At 35.9% G+C, this 15870-nt stretch overlaps 1 protein-coding gene across 1 annotated transcript in view; it reads right to left on the minus strand.

Moving 5' to 3' along the window:
• Positions 1-15870, minus strand: part of IL1RAPL1 (interleukin 1 receptor accessory protein like 1) — a 582852-nt gene that overhangs the window by 521953 nt on the left and 45029 nt on the right. The gene's annotated exons all lie outside the window — the stretch shown is intronic.

Consider the following 15870-nt stretch of genomic DNA (forward strand, 5'->3'; position numbering starts at 1 on the left):
CTATTTGTCCCCCCCCCACATGGCAAATTTTCTATCTAATAAAACTGGATGTATCAGGCACTTGTAATTCATTCTTCAGTAATTGAGGGGTGATTTGGATATATGGCTCAATATCATTTGCCAGACAATATTCTTCAAATGCATTATTCATGTGGTGCTTATTATTTTGCAAATACTTTATAATATACAAATGTACCTGCTGTCTTCCATTCATCTTACTCCTCTATTCTGTCTCAATTATTTTTGTCCCCATCAGACAGGATAATAATCACAAGACAGAAAAGGTAAAAGTTTCTTGATTTATAATGGACCAATGAGTAAAAAATGATAGGCTTAGATGAACTGATGAAACACATTACAACAGGGAACTATAGGGAAAAGTGTGAATAATTGGGATATGAAAATATTTTTAAATATATCTGTTAATTAAAAATGATTTTTGTAGCTTCTAAACAATATATTTTAGGATGATATTGTAAGGTAAGAAACTAAATGGCCATACTGAACCTCTCTCCCCCTGAAAAATTTAAGTAAATTCAAACATAGATTATATTTTTAAAATATTTTATATGCAACTATAAAGATTTATATCTCTTAAAAATGTCATCTTCCTGATTTTCTGGAATTGGAGATTGCTTGAAAAGAATGAGATACTGAAAACATTTTAAACATGTATTTTATTGAACAGTTATTTTGTTGACTTTATTTGATTGTAATGATATTTGCTAGTTGAGGTACCCCTGTTGATGACTGGTAAACATCTTTCACTTAACATGTCAAAATATGATGATATTCATCATTTCCCCAGCACTTCAGAACATTTACTGTTTGGTGTTAGAATAATTCACAGAGTAATAGAATTAATTAGCAAGTAATTTTAAGTAATTTTTAAAAACATAAAATTTATCCGTACAACCTTACCATCCCTAACTACTTCTACTCTGACTTGTGGACTTTGAGGGATACTTAGAAAAATTCTCAGACTCCCTTTTTTATTGATTATTTTATTCTTAACGGTCTGTCCCATTCACACTTAGAATTAGAAAGCAAACACAGTGAAGTAAAATTCTAACTGAGTGAAATATCTTATATCAAAGATTCAAGTTTGACAATACTACTTCCGCATCCCTACAACACTCAGGATCTCATGAGCATTCATTCCTATTTAGCACACAAAACAGGCTAGAAATAGTGCCAGGCCTGCCAATCACTCATTTGAAAGTTTCAACTCTTTTTCTCCCTATTTTTATAGGTACCTCTCTCATTTTCTTAATTATAGTTCACATACAATAGTATATTAGTTCCAGGTGTACAGCATAATGATTGAAAATTTGTGTTCCTTATAATGCCATAACCACAATAAGTCTAATAACCATACGTTATTACAATAATATTGAGTATTTCCTCTATGCTGTGCTTTTACATCCCTGTGACTTTCTTTGTTGTAAGTGGAGGTTTGTACTTCTTATTCGTCTTCACTTTCGCACCATCCCCACATCCCCTTCCACTGGTAACCATCCCTTTGTTCTCTGTGTCTGAGTCTGTTTCTGTTTTGTTTTCTTTTCTTAACATCTGAACCACCACCCAATTTAAGGTAGTGAATAGCATACAAAAGTTGGAAGTAGAATGACTCCTGACACTTTATTGTACAATATTTTCATCTGTGACATTTGTGTGTCATCTGTGTCACCCTCCTTTGCTTCATCTCCTTCCCTGCATCTGCATACTCTGTGGAATCAAATTCAAACTATTTTGTTTGGCAAAAAGGTGTTTTTTGACCTGGATTTATTTCTTCTTTCACTCCTACAAATCTCCTAGCACTTCCTCATTCACATCTGTGGCTTTGGCAGCACTTAACTACTGTGGCCCCTGATGTGCCACGTTCCTCCAAAATTCCCTGTGTTGGTGGAGACCCTCAACTGGGAACTTCTTTCCATTCTCTGTTCATCACTTCATATCCACCGTCAGCACCACTACACTGGAGTCTGATTCTATTTTTGTATTTATGGCAGTGCATTTCATACTATTTCACAGGGTTATTTCTGAATCAAATGACAATAAATGTAAGGAAAAGTGTGAATTCAAAGTATGTATTAATATACATATACTTTTCAGAGTTTCCATTTATGTTTTCAAACATACACTGTATAACTTTGTAAGCATTTATAGGGATTAGTGCCTTTTCTGAAATGATTAAACTTTATATAATTACTTATTTATATTCTCTAATACTTTGTGTTGAATGTCACAATTGCCTTTTTTAAACATCAAAAGAGTACTAAATGGGAAGTATTATTATAAAAAATAAGATATATAAAATAATAGCACTTTTATCAGTATTTGACTATAATTTCTCTTTATGAAGATAACTAATTAAATAATTATTTTATTATCAGTTATTTTAATTAAGTAGTTAAATAATAGTTAACACTTCTAATAGTTAATTTTCTAAGAAACTTAAATACAGCTTTTTTGTCTTTGAGGCTTTTAACCAAGAAAATGTTCCTGAAATTATGATTCAGGTATAGGTCATTCTGATGGACTCTAACAGAAAAATCCTCACTTGTAAAACTCCAAGATCACACTGAAGAACAAGAAGATAAATCACTGAGATACTTCATTTTATTTCAAACCGCCAGATTTCTTATGCATTTGTATTTCTTAGAAGTTTTGAATCTAGGGCATACACTAAATCTATGCAAATAAATCAATGTTCTCTCGTCTCTGTTTATCTGTTATTGCGTCCTATGATAATAGTCTGATGGAGTAGCATTAGAATGGGGTGCTCTGCTTGGGATGACAGGACTCAAAAGCAGATGTGGTGGGAAAATGGGGAGTCGTTTTCTCAGCAGGGTTTCAGGTTTACGAGATGGAAAACGTCTAGTGAGTTATTGCACAACCACGTGAACATAGCTAACATTACTGAACTGTAGAGTTAAAAATGGTTAAGGAGGTACATTTTATGTTGTGGTTCTTATTACCACAATTAACATTTAAAGCAACAATAATGAAACAGATGTGGCATGCAAATATTTCATTTTCAGGGGTCTTGCTGGAACCTTAGTCACTTACGTGCTTACAGCAGGGTAGTTGGGAACACAACCCTCTGGAGCCAGGCTGTCTAGTTTCAGACCTGGCTCTGCCACTTACTAGTTGTCGACCATGGGTAAGTCACTTAACTTCTCTGTACCTCAAGTCTTTCATCTGCAAAATGGAGTTATTCAGTAGGACTGCTTTTACATAGTACTTACAAGGATAAAAGAAGGTCTTTTAAAGCTATTTAAACATTCCATAAAATAAAGTTTTCCAGAATAACTGAAATGAAGGGATTGTTCTCACCAAATGTAAAGGATCTGCTTTAGATGATCTAACAGTACAGGGCTATCTTGCAGACACAAAATCACTCTGGTGAGCAACAGGGACCGCTTGGAAGTGGTGCTGATTCTCCAAGGCAAAGAAATAAGATCTGCATTATTGTTGACTTTTAAAATGATGTGGCATCAGTTTTCCAATGCTCTGGACACAGTGCACAAATGGTAGTTTCTAATATACGCCCCAAATCAAACATCCCAAAAGGAGAGCCCCTGAATTGCAAATTAAGTTTCCTCACACATGTCCCACTCAACAAAGCCTACTTCAAAGTAGGTGGCTCTAGGACTTTAATGACTGATGATTCTTCCAAGCGGAGGGAGAAGGCCAGTGAGCACAGTGTTTGAGAGTAGAAGACAGCCTTTGGATATCCTTATAGCCACCAATCAAAACCAGCAGTACTCAATTACTCACTCCAAATGCTTAACAGTAGCTGTAACAGGGTTGCCACACCTTGCATTTATTCACTCACAAATACTTATTGAGTATCTGTTACAAGACACAATTTGTCAAAGCCCTAGAGACAGAGCAGTAAATGAGACATAATGTCTTTGAAAAGCTCAGTTCAGTACATTAAGAACAAATAAATTTTAACAAAGTAGAGAAAATTTTAGTGTGGCTTTCAACTCTAATTGTTATATATCAAGCACCATTTGTGCATTAACCTTTTCTTGTTTTTATTGTATTTAAAGACTCTGTGGCATTTGATAATAATTTTAAGAAACATTGCAATTGAGGATTTAAAATGGAAATAGCAACAGGCCTCCAGATGTAGTGTTGACATAGTATCACTTTTTTATCACTTGCCCTCATTTCAGCTTAATAAGCTCTCTTGCCTCTCATCTTTCAATGTTTAATCCAAAGCAATTAAAATAATATGCAAATGCCATTTGCATTGCTTTAAGAGTGACACTTAACACACAATTTCATTATAATAGGCAACTAGAATGTTTGTTGAATGATCAGCTCATTTTTATTTTAAAATATGTTCTTTTCTGGCAATGTATGTTTGTAAATAAAACCTCTACACACAAATTTTACTTGATAAATGCCATGTGCATAATGTTTGTCTTGTATACTGAGCACAAAGCCAATCCCATGTGATATTTCTATTTAAAAGCCAGCTATTCTTTTGCTCAGTCTCTAAAGCAATGAATATTTTAGCTAATGAATTGTATTAGCAAAAAATACAAGATATGATGAAAACAAAGTGTGTGTGTGTGTGTGTGTGTGTGTGTGTGTGTGTGTTTAAGGTAGTCTGTCATTTAGGATTTAGTTCCAAGTAGGGAATTAGAAGGTTATAGTGGAAAGGCCAGATACACTTTGTGAGAATAGATTCAGTTCAGTAATCTTGTGTGGTGGGTTGGTTGTATTAATGGTTCCAGTTTTTCACTCCTACATGTATTCATACCCTTATGTAATCTTCACGATGAATCCACCCTGTGACTAGCTTGGGCCAATGGGATATTAGAAGTCATTAAGCAGAAGCTTGAATCAACACATACACATCTCTTTCTCCTTTGTTGCTCCACTGCTACTGATGTGAGACCATGCCTGAGCTAGCCCATGGAAAAAGAAAGTCTTATAGAACTAGATTATAGTCTCCCTATTCTAGTTACTCCATCTGAGGCCATCTTAATCAATCAGCAAGTAGTTGACATGTAGGAGGAAATCAGCTGTACTGAGCTAGGTTTAGGAGATAGTAAAATCTCCCATCTCTGAGAGTCACTGTTTTTATCATCATCAGTTGAGAAAAACATTATGTAGCATGGTACATATCACTGTCTTAAGATTTAATAGATTTTCCATTAAGCATTATATTTAATAACAACCTTAAACAATCAGAGGCTTTAGAAGATACTCTATTCAGGAGAAAGATGTATTAGAATTTGAGCATTTCTTCAAAAACGAATAATTTCCAATTAAAATCTTTGTGTGGTAGCTGAAACAACATTTGATGGACAAACTAATATCATTAATATATCCCCATATATTCACTCAAAAATATTTATTATGAAACTACTATATGCTAGTCAATTGTCCAAAGTTCTGAGATACAAAACAGGTAAGCTTTCAGACTTTTATTTAAGTGTTTTGCTTGGCAAACTCAAATTTTAAAAACAGCTTAGTTCAACCAAACACTATAAACACAACAACATAACAATAAGCATTGCAAAATTTGTTTGACAGAAATAATAAATTAAAACTCTTAATTTGTGTCTGTGCAGAACAAGGAAACAAAAATATGAAAAGTGAGCTACAAATAATCTGGACTTAATTTTATTGAAATTTTGACTCCTATCATTGTTTCCTGACAAATCTCTATCTGTGACCCAAGACTTACATGACTAAGAATCATTTAAATGAACCTAAAAACCTGCAGTCTTAGCATGATCCTAAGACAGACAGTTGGCCAATTTACCAAACCCTGAATCATCAAAACCCGTATCTCCTGTTGGGAGTTTTCAAGGGTTTAGAGCACGGGGCTAAGGTGAGGTAGATGTGCTTAAATTCAACCTCTCCAATTTATTAGTTATCTGACCTTAGGTCAGTAATTTCAGCTCTTTATTACTATACCTGTTTGAAATTCCAGAAATGTACTATACTGAATATGGCCTTTTAATATTGGAATTATTTATAACTCACAGATATGGCTTTTTCTACTGATTCTATGGCTCCATGCCATACTTCCTTACCTATATTAATAATCTAAAATGAAAAAGAAAAGCCAAAAAAGTTTCAGCCAATTAGTGTAATGGTTTACCTCACACACTCATGTTTACTTTGATTATTAAACCTGAATGTACAAACTAGATCGTTTAAAGAAGAAAAAAATAATTACCATTCGGGGGTTATAGCTTCATGCCACAATTAATTCCTGGCTATAATAATTGGAGCAGATTTAGCATGATCAAAAAGAAAAGTATCTTTAAAAAATGTATTTGACAAGCCTAAATAAATTGTTGGCATACAGATGGCCATTTAGAGTTACATAGTCTACTTGTGACATTCTTCCCAGAGCTTTGCACATGCTGGACCCATTCCTTGGGTTCTTCACATGGTATTGAATACACATGAGATATAGGTATTAATAAATGTAATTATTGTTGGTTAGTAATGGTTTTCTGAATCCCAGGCTCTACATAATCATTCAAGTTATCATTTTCATCATCATGATCATGATCATGATCATCACTTATCTTTCAAAGAAGTGTGACACTGTACAGAAAGTAATAGATCATGATTTAGAAGCACTGGGATGGAGCAATATTTGTATCAGTGTGCTGGTTGCTACGGCAAGTCTCCTCACTCCTCTGGGCCTCTTTGTCCTCGTGTATAATAAATGACCTAACTCACTGGCTTGGTATAAGGAACACAGCTAAAACACACATGAAAGTAAATACAGATGAAAGACTTTAATAAAAATGTTACATGCCACTAACTGTTATGCGTTTCACCGACAAAAAAGCAATAATAATTTCTACACCATAGGATTTTCTGAAGATTCAAGAGGAAAATATATTGAAAACATCATAATACCAGAGACAGGAGTACCTCAATAAATGATCAATGTTGGCTCAGCAACTTAAAACTTTTATGTTTTAATTTATTTTTTATTGCTATTCAACTACAGTGGTCTCCATTTCCACCCCACCATGTCCCCCCACCCCACCCATCCCCACCTACCACTCTGGAGCCTACCCCCTTTGGCTTTGTCCACGTGTCCTTTATACATGTTTCTTAAACAAATGGAAGTAGAAATAGATAATTATTTATATACATGATATGTATATTTGTTCACATATTACAATCCATGATAACATCAAAGATTATACCCCCTTTCATCTGTAATGCATTAAACTGTTCCAAGTGAGAAGGAATAGCACTGTGAGATCCATGCTATCTCTCATTCTTCGTATTATCTCCAGATGAAAAATTGTAACTTATCAGACATATTATTAAGTTCCCCTTTATTGTTTCTGGATATTGGTTTAATGAGTAAATGTACCAAGAATATTCTTTTGAGGTCAAAAGATCCTTTGTTATAGTTCATATCTGATAATTAGTTCTAAGAGAAGATTATGACCCAGCCCTGATTTATGTGGCCCATAGTTAAATGTCCATTAACTGACATTTAAAAATATGAACACAGAGTAGAATTCCCCAAGGTTAACACAGGCTCCAGTACTTCCAGTTTCTCCATCATCCCTTCCAGTCATACCTTCTTTAATCAGCTTCTTTTTCATAACCTCTTTCTGGCTTTATTTAATTCCCTGACAATCTAGATGATCTGGTCAATCATTTCAATAATGCTCTTTTTAAAAAAAATTATTGTTGTTCAATTACAGTTGTCCCCATTTTCCCTCATTACTCTCCCCTGACTACCTACCCTCCTCCCACATTCAATTCTCCCCACCCCATTGTCTTTGTCCATGGGTCTTTTATACATGTTCCTTGACTTGACCCTTCCCCTTCATGCTCTTTTTCTAGTCTTTCATAAGTTTTTCAACATGTCTTTTTACTTCACCCAATTTACCAAGTCTTGACTCTTTCTCCAAAGTCATGCATTCATTCTTAAATCACAAAATGAAATCATCCAGAGTTTTTAAACATATTTTTAAATCCATATCACATTAATGAAAGTAACTATTTCAAGGTGTTTGAAGTTGATATAGATTGTCCAAAGGAGAAAATAAAGTTGAAATGGAGATTAGAAATCAAGCTGCCAGTAGCAAGAAAGTAAGGTCAGAGAATGAGAATTATGTCCAAGGAATCTGAAATAGTAAATAGAAAATCTGGTCAAGAAAACTCCTATCTAACACTGGGGAAATTCTAATTCTAGTAATATAACAAGCTAGGTTATTTGGACCAATTCTCCCATTGAACATAAGTAAAACAACTGAAATTATTCACAAAATAAAATAGTTTACAAGATTCCTAAGCCAAAATCTAAGTAAAACCATAGTCTCAGTTAAATTGGCCCCATGACTACAATTCTCTGAAGGCATTTACTGAATCTACTAAGCCCAGTAGCTACAGTCAGGGCATATTGGTGGCATTGGTCTGGAAGGGTGGGGCTGGGGTCTCGGTCAAACCTCCAATTGGAGAGAACCCCCATCCAGTAAGGCTAAGGGCTCCCTCCTCAAGAAAAGGATGAAACATAACTAAACCTGACACTCCCAACCCTTACGCATCCTTAAGGCAGATTGATAGCACAAATTCACCTTACATAGATAGTCCCAAAGAACCCTCAAGATATGGATTTCATTTAATTTACAACGAACCCAAAGTGATCATACCTTAGGCACCTGCCAAGGCAAATGGAAATCTTTTTTAGAAGAATGCTCTTTCACCCTAGGCCTCAGAGAATTCCCCCAAATAATATTCCACATAAAATGATCACCTCATGGAAAACAAAAGAAAAGCTAAGCACAAAAGGAAATAGAAGCCTTGAGCAAGAATCATGAGAAACAGAGGACAGGCTCCTCTCTCTCTTTCTCACTCTTTCCTTGCCCTTTCTCTCTGTAGTGAATCTATAGATATTAGACTCATCAGCTAGCAGCTTTAAAACAAAGAAATAGAAAACGAGCATAAAGCATCTGACTACAAACATTGCCTAACCAATTTGAAATAAATCTTAGAACTTCCAGAAAGCAAAAATCTAATGAAATGAAAACCACAAGGAATGGGTTTTATATCACATTACGTAGAGCTGATGAGAAAATAGAAACAAAGCATGCCATAGTGGGGGGGGGGGGCGGGTGGCAGCAGTGACTGATGTAGGGGAATGCTCACCACCTCCCAGCATCCTTCTTACTCAGAGTGAGCCATGACTAACAGGCACTGGAATATTATTTATGGATCTTGAGGGTAACAGACGATGGTATCTCAGCTTTGGTAAGAGCACAAATGTAAAAGCATCAAGGCCACAGCTTTCTAGGCTGCATCCTTGGCCTTGATCACCCTCCGAATGCATGTTTTGCTGCCTATATAAAGGGTAGGAAGAGCAAATCAAACTCCACTTTTAGAAAAAAATCCCATAAGGTTCAGCATACATGTTAGAATTTTCTTCTCAAGGATTTAATTTTACACTTTTTTCAATATGAAACTGAATGCAGAGACAAAAAAAGTGAATTTTTGGTATGTAATTAGACCTTTAGAGAAAAATAACAACCAAACACTAATTATATACCAAACAAGGGACTATGTGTCTCATGCAAATCATCTCTTCAACCCTCAATAATATGCTAAAAAGAAGTCAATAATCTCCTTTGACACTTAAGGAGATAGATTCAGAGAACAGAAGAGAAATAAATTGTAAATGACATAACAGGATTTGAACTTAGGTCTGCTGCTTCAAGAGCTCAAGCTCCTAAAACCAAAAATAGTGTTATGTTATATCAATAAATTCAGGTTAAAATAGCAGGGTCATTTCATTTTAAAAAGTACTTTCTACATTCATCCCACGTCAATAACATTTCTCACAAATATCCTTCTCAGAACCTTTGACAACTTACTAGCAAACTGGAAGATTACTGCTAGTTATTTACTATTCTGCATTGTGAACAATGTCTTAAATGGGTACATAGAAGACAACCTGATAAATATACTCAATTAGGATCTAAAAAGTTATGCAGATTACAGGAGTGGTCAACTATAACAAGGCAAAGTGTAACATTGACACAGGAAAGAGCCGCCGCTTGGTTACACAGCTAGCTACAGAACATTAATGCTCTCCACTGATGGGATGCTGACTATGAGGTAGCTGGTGAATATACACAAACTGATTTTAGCTAAAATTTTACAAATCACAATATTTACCTGGCTGGCGTAGCTCAGTGGATTGAGTGCGGGCTGAGAACCAAAGTGTCGCAGGTTTGATTCCCAGCCAGGGTACATGCCTGGGTTGCAGGCCATAACCCCCCGCAACCGCACATTGATGTCTCTCTCCCTCTCCCTCTCCCTCTCCCTCTCCCTCTCCCTCTCCCTCTCTCTCTCCCTCCCTTCCCTCTCTAAAAATAAATAAATATAATCTTTAAAAAATCACAATATTTAGACCAAGGGAGGGGCTAGGCTTGTTCTTCTCCATGCTAGTTACACTGAAAGACAGTGATGTGAGTGGAAACTATGGTATATGAACCCTTGTGAGAACTGTGTGGCTTACAAAAGGATATAGGAACCTAAGAAGGGGACAAGGTCGTAGAGATACGCATGTCCCAGGCATCCATCCTTAGGAAGAGCCTAATGATTCCCAGGAGGAACTTTTAAATTCAAGTTTGCATGTTAGATTGATTAAGCACAGAACCTGCCCAAGTTTTTTTTTTCTTCTCTGTGTTTTCTATGTGTTTATTTATATCTAGGAAAATTCTAGCAGGGACACAAGTGGAGAAGGCATGAAGATATTACATTGCCTCTGAGCACCATTTACACTCTGTGCATTACTAGAAGAGGAAGCTAAACAGGGAAGTTATAGATTTCTTAAAATATCAGAAGAGCTTTTGTAAAATGGAGAAGTGTAATTGCTCTAGGGTAGGGTCCCAGGATACAGATCTTGGATCAAAATGAAGGACCTCTGGAGAGCTCAGAATAAAGACATTTTTAACTGAATGGTGCACAGAGAAATGCCTGCCTCAGGAAGGAAGGTGTGGACTCAAAGTTCAAACACAGGATAGACAGCCATTTGGCAGCCATGGGAAAAGGGCATGTACAAGCCGTTCCTAGGAGGAACGGAGCTTCACAGTCCCCCCTCCCCTATCCAAAGATTATTTTAGACGAAAACTCCCAAAGCTCTTTCTCTTTATTTAACTCTCTCCGGAACTGCCACCTCATTTTCAGATACTTGTTTGAAACAGTCATCCTCAAAATTCTCCTAGTGTTTTAAATCCATTCATTTCAAGACCAGAATACATCATCTGCCCAATTTCCTGCTTCTATTTTGATACCACATTATCCTACTCATCCAAGCAGGAAACCAGTCATTTTGGGCCCCTCCTTTTTCTCCTCAATCAGTTGCTAAATCATGTGGATTCTGCTCTATACGATGTTTCTCACACCCACCCCCTCCTTTCCAGTACTTCCACACTGACCTAGTGAAAGCCTTCACTACTTTTCACTTAGGCCCTTTGGCAATGAGCTGTTAACTATTATCCCTCCGTCTGATCCCACCTCCATTCTATTTATCTAATATATGACAGTGAAATCAATTTTTCTCAAAACTAGGCTGGATGACACATCTCCCAACTCAAAATTCATTACCTCCTACAGAATTAACTACAACCGCTTCACAATGGGATATGATCTAAAACTTACATTAAACTTTTCAGTTCTCCCTCTCAACTTTTCAGTTGTCTCTCTCACTGTGATCACAGGTGCAACACCCTCTATTTTTTGCCAAGCTTTTGATTTTGCATCCTTGGCTTTTCTACCTCTCTATCTTAGGTAACAGTAACCCCTTGCCTGGAGTGCCCTGCATTTTCACTTTTGTAGTCAAAACTCATTTCAAACACTTCCTACTCCAAGACATCTTTACATGTGTTAATTACTCTCATTTATAACCTTTCACTGCCCTTTGTTTATATTTTCTTTAGGCCACAATGCAATCCACTTTGTATTATACCTATTTGCATACTCAGAAGAATGAACCCCATTATACTTCCAAAGCCTTCAGCGAATGGACTGTCTGTTACTCATCATCAGTGCTCTGTAGCATCTGGCACAGTGTAACTGTTCAATAAATAAATATAGGATAGAGCAATTAATGCTATCATTTCCAATATATACATTTCCTTCTTGACTTTAAGTTGATATCTCATAAAATTCTGAGGAGTAAGTATATAATCCAATGTACAATCACCACTGCCACTGGACAAACCTGTCAAGGCGTATTTCCTTATGACAGTCAACAGTGAGGGTTTAATATACCCCAAGGAAAGTAATTCACAAAATCTATCAGCTCTCTGTGTCAAGGGCATATATCACAAATGCAAGTCAATGGTCTGCTTAAACTCCTTTCCTGTGGACACTATTGGGGGGGGGCGCTATACTACCAAGTACAAATACATATGTAATGCGTACTACATTCAGACATTGTTTGAACTGCTTTACAAAAGATAATTCAGTTTTGTCATGGAGTTTGATATGTAAACTGCTCCAACAGAGGGGTGCTGCTAAAAGTATCTGTTATGATGCCTGTCTAGCTACATATCCTTTAAAGGAAACTGCCTCAGTGGGAGCACAGACTCAAGCTCAGCTGAAGGCAGCTAAGCATTCCCCAAATTCTACCACTCTACTGACCCCACCGTCAATGCACTCCCCACTGCAATGAGGAAAAGTGAGTTGGAACAATGGTGACAAGTGCAGAAGGCAGAATAACAGCTGCCCAGAGATGTCCACCTCCTGGTCTTCAGAACCTGTGAGTATATTACCTTATGTGGCAAAAGGGACATTGTCGATGTAATTAAATTAAGTATCGTGAGATGGAAAGAATAGCCATGATTATCCAGGTAGGCGCAACCTAATCACAAGGGTTGTTATCAGGAAAAGAGGTAGTTGTTACTTTTTTAAAAAAATTTAATCTTCATTGTATTTTTCCCATTACTGTTTAGTCTCCTTATACCCCCTCCCCCCAGCAATACCGCACTGTTGTCCATGAATCCTTCCCTCTTGTTCAATTCCCCATCCCCTAACTAGCTGTCATCTGCTCTCTATCTGTGAGTCTGTCTCCATTTTGCTTGTTAGTTCAGTTTGTTCATTAGATTCCACATCTGAGTGAAATCATATGGTATTTGTCTTTCTCTGACTGGCTTATTTCACTTAGTATGATGTTCTCCAGGTCCTTGCAAGAGGTAAAATTTTCTTCTTTTTTACAGAAAAATAATATTCCATTCTGTAAATGTCCCATTGTTGTTTTATCCATTCATCTACTGATGGACACTTGGGCTGCTTCCATGTCTTGGCAATTGTAAGTTTTACTGCAATGAACATAGGGGTGCTTATGTTCTTTTGAATTAGTGTTTTGGGTTCCTTTGGATATATTCCCAGAATTGGGATTCTTGGGTCAAAAGGCAGACCCATTTTTAATTTTTTGAGGTATCTCCATACTGCTTTCCAGATTGGTCACACTAGTCTACATCCGCACCAACAGTGCACTAGGGTTCCCCTTTCTCCACATCCTCACCAGCACTTGCTGTTTGTTGATTTATTGGTGATGGCCATTCTGACCTGTGTGACATGATACCTCATTGTGGTTTTAATTTGCATTTCTCTGATGATTAGTGATGTTGAACATCTTTTGATATGACTATTGGCCATTTGTATGTCTTGCTTAGAGAAGTGTCTATTCAGGGTTATGTTAGGAAACGAAACAAGTCTCAATAAATTTAAGATGACCAAAATCATATCAAGCATCTTCTCTGACCACAATGCTATGAAACTAGAGGTTGATCACAAAAGAACACTGAAAAACACACAAAGACATGGAAGCTCACTAATATATTATTAAACAATGAATGGGTCAACGATGAGATCAAGGATACTTGGAAATCAACAAATACCTGGAAACAAGGAAAAGAAGGACACAACAATCCAAAATCTGTGGGACACTGGAAAAGCAATCCCAAGAGGGAAATTCACAGAATTACAGGCTTATCTTAAAAACAAGAAAAAGCTCAAATAAACAATCTAACTTTACACCTAAAGGAACTTGAAAAGGAAAAACAAAGGCCAACATGAGTGAAAGGAAGGAAATGATTAAGATCAGAACACAATAAATGAAATAGAGAGTAAAAAAATGATATAAAAGATCAACAAATCCAAGAGTTGTTTCTTTGAAAAGATAAACAAGATTGACAAGCCCCTAACCACACTCATCAAGACAAAAAGAGAAAACACCCAAGTAAATAAAATCAGAAATGAAAAGGAGACATAACAACTGATAACAAAGAAATACAAAGGATTGTAAGAAAATATTATGAACCATTGTACACCAAGACTCTGGACAATGTGGATGAAATGGAAACAGACAATCTTCCTAAAACAAATCAGGAAGAATCCGAGAATCTGAATGGACAGATTACGCCTAATGAAATTGAAGCAGTCACCAAAACACTCCCAACAAACAAAAGCCCTGGACCAAACGGATTCACAAGTGAATTGTAACAAATATTCTGAGAAGAGCCAACACTTCTCCTTCTCAAACTATTTCATAGTTGTCACTTTTAATACAGACTTCATCTGGGTAAAGAATTTGACAACAGCAAAAAAAAGAGAGAAGAAATGGACCTGTCCTTCTCTGGAGCCTTCTTAGGTTTAAATAAAAAAACTGACCTGAATAAACAAGAAGGAATGTATTTTGATGATAACCCAAATAGCCCAAAAGTAGTATTTTACTTTAGGTGTAATATTAAAGATGACAGGGAAAAGAAATATAAAACTCTTGCTAATTACCTAAGTAATTGAGTTAATAATATTCCATATTTCTTTGACTCTAATTTGTAACAAGACTTAATATTTCAAAACATCTGTTATATATTATGCATGTATATAAACACATATTCATAGATATATGAATTTCTACCATACAAATCCACAAAATAAATCCTAGGTGGATTATAAGTCAAAATGCTTTTTTAAAAGTAATGTGTAAATGAACCAGTTTACCTTCTAATCTTGGGATCGGTAAGACTGGAAGGCTTTCTTAACACCACAAGGAGTATAAAAACATGAATGACAAGATTGATATAAACTTATAACATTTTTATAAAATATTTAACAACTTAGGCAAAGTAAAACAGATAAACAGCACACTCTAAGAAAATATCTTCAACATATGAAATCTACAAATAGCATTTCCTCCTTTCAGTGCTTCTAAAAGATAGGGGTCCTATGAACTCATATTCTGCTGGTGGGAAAGTACATTGGTACCGATGACATGTAGAGGGGCAATTTCACAATATCTATTTAAATTAGCGATGCCTGCACCCTATGACTATCAGTTCCACTCTCAATCTATCCCAAAGAAATAAATGCTTATGTGTACAATGAGGCATAATCACTGATTATAATAGAGGTGTTGTTTGTAATGGTGTAACATTTGCACAATCCTAAATATCTACCAATAGGGAAATGGTTTAATATAATTTTTGTTCAGTGTAACTGTGAAATATTTTTCATCAGTTAAAAACAATGAGTGAAGTCTATATGTGCTGACATGGGGACATCTCCAAGATAAATTGCAAAGCAATTTACACATTTCAGTAAACAAAAAACAAAAAACAAAAAACAAATCTGATTGCTTGTGTTCTGGTCTTAAAACATAGTTATCTCTGTATTATTTAGAGAGTGGATATGAATATTGGCCAAGGGAAATAGATACTTCTCCCCAAAAGACATACAAATGGCCAACAGACACATGAAAAGGTGCTTGACTTCACTAACTATTTGGGAAATGCAAATCAAACTACAATGAGAAATCACCTTACACCTGTTAGAATGGCTCTAATC

This window comes from Phyllostomus hastatus, unplaced genomic scaffold, assembly GCF_019186645.2.
Source record: "Phyllostomus hastatus isolate PE091 unplaced genomic scaffold, TTU_PhHast_1.1 phas_scaffold_12, whole genome shotgun sequence".
In the NCBI taxonomy this organism is placed as follows: Eukaryota; Metazoa; Chordata; class Mammalia; order Chiroptera; family Phyllostomidae; genus Phyllostomus; species Phyllostomus hastatus.